Source organism: Pelobates fuscus, chromosome 1 (assembly GCF_036172605.1).
Source record: "Pelobates fuscus isolate aPelFus1 chromosome 1, aPelFus1.pri, whole genome shotgun sequence".
Classification (NCBI taxonomy): domain Eukaryota; kingdom Metazoa; phylum Chordata; class Amphibia; order Anura; family Pelobatidae; genus Pelobates; species Pelobates fuscus.
This window is the reverse complement of record NC_086317.1, coordinates 81,056,757-81,062,885: the sequence shown is the minus strand read 5'-3', so window position 1 is coordinate 81,062,885 and position 6,129 is coordinate 81,056,757. Positions and strand designations below refer to the sequence as shown.

Sequence of the window (6,129 nt, the reverse complement as noted above, 5' to 3'; positions counted from 1 at the left end):
AAATTTCTGCCATCAGTAGTGTGCAGATGTAAAGTTTTAATGAAGTCTTTGTCTAACTGAACGAGATCCTTCTGTGATGTTTATTGGTTTTAGTGGGTGATGGTAAGTCTGTTGTCTTCTTTGTCTCTACTCTTGAATGCCATTGGCTATGTTTTTTTGGCTAAGGTTCCTTTGTTAGCAGGTAGTCTTGCATCTTATGCACCTCATTTACAGATTTTATTTATTTTTGTTAATGCAATTCGATTGCCAATTTGTGTGAATTCATTTGTTCAGTTCTGCTATAGTTCTGAAACAAATTTATTATTTTATGTAAATTGCAATCACGTTTATGCGTGCTTTTTATGTAGTCATGTGAAAAATTGTTGAATGCCAAGATTTTATATATAAAAAAATAAAAAAAGTGACATGTCAGCTTTTCCTTCACTATTTCCACTCTTACTCACTAGTCTAACTCTGAAGATTCTGTATCTATTAAAGTAATATGTTGTTCCAGCTACTTTATTGTTTGCTTTCTGATTGGTGCAATTCTGTCTCTAGCCCCTTGCAGCCAATCAGGCGAGAGCATTGTTTTTCTCAGAAGCTCCGCAATAAAAGGACCGAAAGAAAGACTTGAAAAAAACAAGTCGGTCGGGCCCGAGAAAGAAAAGAGGTTGCGGCACCTGGACAGCTCCGGGCCAACGAAAATTAAGATCAAACGACAGCCAGGGTCCCAGACCGACCCATCATCAAGTACTCGAACCGGAACCATAAAACGGACGGACTGGAGAAGGTGTAATCACGAAACTGCTAATAATACCGGTAAGATAATGGATGGAGGAGTTTGGGGCGCAGTGTATTATTGGGGTGCTCTATAATAAAGGATCTCATCACATGTTAGATTGAAATATAACATGTTGGCCAGGTCTGGGCCAATGGATGGCATTACTCTTTGTCTGATCCATGGGGACGGGTTTATTCTCTGGTTGTATAACTTGTAATGTATAATACATTGTGCTAGAAGTGGAAAGCAGACCTTGCCAAAAGCTGTGTAGAACTACAACTCCCATCATGCTTCGTCTGGTAACACATCATGAGAGTGGAAGTCTTACAATCAGCTGCTGGGGATCTGCCATTGGACCATCCCTGTTGTAATGACAGTTCCCTGAATACTGCAGCTATGGGTCAGTGTCAAATGTATTACATTGATAAGAGCCATCAATCAGGTTTGCGTTTACCAGGAGCTGGGAGTAGTTGCAATGCTGGGTGTATGTCGAGTGTGGGGTATAATGTGTGTCCTAACAGTGCTGGATATGGAGGTATGTGTCCTGGCAGTGCTGGGTGTGGGGGTATAATGTGTGTCCTGGCAGTGCTGGGTGTGGGGGTATAATGTGTGTCCTGGCAGTGCTGGGTGTGGGGTGTATAATGTGTTTCCTGGCAGTGCTGGGTGTGGGGTGTATAATGTGTTTCCTGGCAGTGCTGGGTGTTGGGTTATAATGTGTGTCCTGGCTTTGCTGGGTGTTGGGTTATAATGTGTGTCCTGGCTTTGCTGGGTGTTGGGTTATAATGTGTGTCCTGGCAGTGCTGGGTGTGGGGGTATAATGTGTGTCCTGGCAGTGCTGGGTGTTGGGTTATAATGTGTGTCCTGGCAGTGCTGGGTGTTGGGTTATAATGTGTGTCCTGGCAGTGCTGGGTGTTGGGTTATAATGTGTGTCCTGGCAGTGCTGGGTGTTGGGTTATAATGTGTGTCCTGGCAGTGCTGGGTGTTGGGTTATAATGTGTGTCCTGGCAGTGCTGGGTGTTGGGTTATAATGTGTGTCCTGGCAGTGCTGGGTGTTGGGTTATAATGTGTGTCCTGGCAGTGCTGGGTGTAGGGGATATGTGTGTCCTGGCAGTGCTGGGTGTGGGGGGTATAATGTGTGTCCTGGCAGTGCTGGGTGTGGGGGGTATAATGTGTGTCCTGGCAGTGCTGGGTGTGGGGTATAATGTGTGTCCTGGCAGTGCTGGGTGTGGGGGTATAATGTGTGTCCTGGCAGTGCTGGGTGTGGGGGTATGTGTGTCCTAGCAGTGCTGGGTGTGGGGGGTATAATGTGTGTCCTGGCAGTGCTGGGTGTGGGGGTATAATGTGTGTCCTGGCAGTGCTGGGTGTGGGGGTATAATGTGTGTCCTAGCAGTACTGGGTGTGGGGGTATAATGTGTGTCCTGGCAGTGCTGGGTGTGGGGGGTATAATGTGTGTCCTGGCAGTGCTGGGTGTAGAATGTGTCCTGGCAGTGCTGGGTGTGGGGGTATAATGTGTGTCCTGGCAGTGCTGGGTGTTGGGGTATAATGTGTGTCCTGGCAGTGCTGGGTGTGGGGGTATAATGTGTGTCCTGGCAGTGCTGGGTGTGGGGGTATAATGTGTGTCCTGGCAGTGCTGGGTGTGGGGGTATAATGTGTGTCCTGGTAGTGCTGGGTGTGGGGGTATAATGTGTGTCCTGGCAGTGCTGGGTGTGGGGGTATAATGTGTGTCCTAACAGTGCTGGGTGTGGGGGTATAATGTTTTTCCTGGCAGTGCTGGATGTGGGGGTATAATGTGTGTCCTGGCAGTGCTGGGTATGGAGTAAAATGTGTCCTAGCAGTGCTGGGTGTGGGGGTATAATGTGTGTCCTGGTAGTGCTGGATGTGGGGGTATAATGTGTGTCCTGGCAGTGCTGGGTGTGGGGGTATAATGTGTGTCCTGGCAGTGCTGGGTGTGGGGGTATAATGTGTGTCCTGGCAGTCCTGGGTGTGGGGGGTATAATGTGTGTCCTGGCAGTCCTGGGTGTGGGGGGTATAATGTGTGTCCTAGCGGTGCTGGGTGTGGGGGTATAATGTGTGTCCTGGCAGTGCTGGGTGTGGGGGTATAATGTGCCCTGGCAGTGCTGGGTGTGGGGGTATAATGTGTGTCCTGGCAGTGCTGGGTGTGGGGGTATAATGTGTGTCCTGGCAGTGCTGGGTGTGGGGTATAATGTGTGTCCTGGCAGTGCTGGGTATAATGTGTGTCCTGGCAGTGCTGGGTGTGGGGGTTATAATGTGTGTCCTGGCAGTGCTGGGTGTGGGGGGTATAATGTGTGTCCTGGCAGTGCTGGGTGTGGGGGGTATAATGTGTGTCCTGGCAGTGCTGGGTGTGGGGGTATAATGTGTGTCCTGGCAGTAACACACTGTTATTGTAGCCCCCCTGATGGCAGACTCATATACTAATGTCTATACATGACAGCACCATTTATCAATGGGATTTCCACATCCACACACTATATACACTGCTGGTTTAATGACATAATACTATTTACTCTGAACCTAATTCTCTACCAGTGACATCACATAATACTCTGCGGCATCTTCACTGTCCTACTGCAACTTTTACAGAAGAGGCGGCAAACTTCACCAGCATCTCACCATAACCACTATTGCCACATATTCTACTGCCCCTTTCCTATCCCTCTACACTCATTGCCTGGGCTACTAACCTGCCTCCTCACCCCCAATCCAAGTTTTATACCTTGGCACCCTGTGCCCCTCGGCTTGCAGCTCCTCTATTCTGTTGAGCTAATGCCACCATGCATCTCATAGCCCTGTTAGATGTCCCTATATCTTACACTTTACCTATCTACCTACTACTGAACCAACTCCATGCATGTTACCACTCCTCAGCCTGCTCTACAGTGATATCTATTTGTCGAGCTCTTTAGATCACTAGCTTTACACTTATTGTGCATTTTACACCAATTTGTTGCATATTCCTTCCCAATACCATTCCTAACTTCGTCTACCCCTCACTGTATCAGACTATACCATTAACCCATTAATAACCCCTCACTGCTATATACCATCAGCTCATACTATCCCACCACCACTATTAATATTATTATTGCCATTTATATAGCGCCAACAGATTTCGTAGTGCGATACAATATTACAAGAGGGGGGAATTTAACTATAAATACGACAATTACAAAAAACGAACAGGAACGATCGGGTGAAGAGAACCCTGTTCAACTGAGCTTACAGTCTCAAGGAATATACCATTATCTCGTAATAACCGCTCACTGCTATATACCATTACCTCACAATAACCCCATCACTGCTATATACCATTACCTCACAATAACCCCCTCACTGCTATATACCATTAACTCATAATAACCCCCTCACTGCTATATACCATTACCTCATAACCCCCTCACTGCTATATACCATTACCACATAACCCCCTCACTGCTATATACCATTACCACATAACCCCCTCACTGCTATATACCATTACCTCATAACCCCCTCACTGCTATATACCATTACCACATAACCCCCTCACTGCTATATACCATTACCTCATAACCCCCTCACTGCTATATACCATTACCACATAACCCCCTCACTGCTATATACCATTACCTCATAACCCCCTCACTGCTATATACCATTACCACATAACCCCCTCACTGCTATATACCATTACCACATAATACCCCCCTCACTGCTATATACCATTACCTCATAATAACGCCCTCACTGATATATACTATTACCTCATAATACCCCCCTCACTGCTATATACCCTTACCTCATAATAACCCCTCACTGCTATATACCATTACCTCATAATAACCACCCACTGCTATATACCATTACCTCATAATAACGCCCTCACTGATATATACTATTACCTGATAACCTCACTATTGTTTTTCACGGTTTTATCATGCGTGTAATCTCACAGTATATCAGACTCCATTATTGCGGATTTATAACTGCCTGTATTAACTTTTCTTTCCCCACCATTAAACCCATCACCTATCAGTGCACCTTCCTCCTCGCCCACCGTTATCTAATGTTCACTGGGCGGGCCTCTGACCAATCCCTCACCCATGTCAGGGTACATTTGGTTTATCTGTGTTTCCCGCAGATACCCCGTCCCCACCATCTCCCTGTCTCTCTCCCCTCCTCCGCCCACACAGCGAGGCCGTTGGGCTCGCGCCGATCCCCGTGCACACAGCCTGCAGAGCCGTCCGCAGCCTCGCGCCTGCTGGTTCAAACCGGCTCGTCTTGACACCTGTCTTCTTCTCGTGTTGTGCTCAGAGAACGGGCCAATGAGCGTGCGGCTCATGGTCGGGCAGCAGCCAATCGGGCGCCCCGTGGGCGTCACCCCTTTCACCGGAGCGCGCGTGTTTGCCTGTTTCTCGTCTCCTGGAGACGCGTGCGGGCGGGCGGCTGATTAATAGCAGCTGCTCTAGTTACTAAACTGGCACATTAGACAAAGTCCATGCAGTGAGAGTGCCATTGATAAAACATTTCCATTAAATCATCACTTTGGGTGCAGTTAGAATTTGACACTGAAACACTATAGTGATATCCTTATTTTTCTTTATTCTTCCCTAAGGATTTAATAAATAATTAAATATTTTGTATTTGGACATTGAGTTCTCTACTAATTTGTTTGCCTTGGTTTTTCCTATAAAATGATTTAAAATCCTAGGAACTCTGTGCTTGTGGTATTTGTTAATTTAATTTGAGAATTATGCATTATTATTATTTTTATGCTGCTGAAATGTATCTTTTCTTGTCTATTTTTTGCTCTGATTTTTATATAATTTTTTTTACCACAAGCGCATTAACCAAAGTAAATGTAATGAGAGGGTATTGGTGATAAGACAAAGCTAATTATATAAATATCAAACCTTTCAACTTCAATCTGCACGTTCTTTCTACTGAATACAGTTTATATGTGTATACTGTATTTATAAAATATAAGGATGCACTGAAATGAAAATTCTGGGCTGAAATCGAAAATTCAGGTTGCCCTTGGCCGAAAACCAAAACCGAAAATGACTTTTTCCCCCAAATGCTTTTAAAATAGTTTTTTTCCCCCCTTTATCTAATGATTAATTTGTGCTATTTAGATTCCAATTCACTTTAGATCGTATTAAATGATGATGATTTTCTATAAAATGTATTTAATGCCCGTTAATCTGTGTACAACTACAACATGACAGATACCATATGTCACTGATGGTATATATATCAGTACACACTGTCTGGCCAGCTGATGGGGGGATTAAAGGGGAATACTTATTAATAATAAACCCCCAGGAAGTGGCAATCATAGGTGCCAACAGTTCTGAATTTGCTCAGACAGT

General features: G+C 45.4%; 1 protein-coding gene across 1 annotated transcript in view; it reads left to right on the top strand.

Annotated features, from left to right (window-relative positions):
* The first annotated feature begins 606 nt into the window (after positions 1-606).
* The window catches only part of SLC43A2 (solute carrier family 43 member 2), a 59,557-nt gene continuing 54,034 nt past the window's right edge, over positions 607-6,129 (top strand). The window contains exon 1 of the mRNA XM_063449927.1: positions 607-798. The gene's annotated coding sequence lies outside the window, so the exon portion shown is untranslated. The remainder of the gene's footprint in view (positions 799-6,129) is intronic.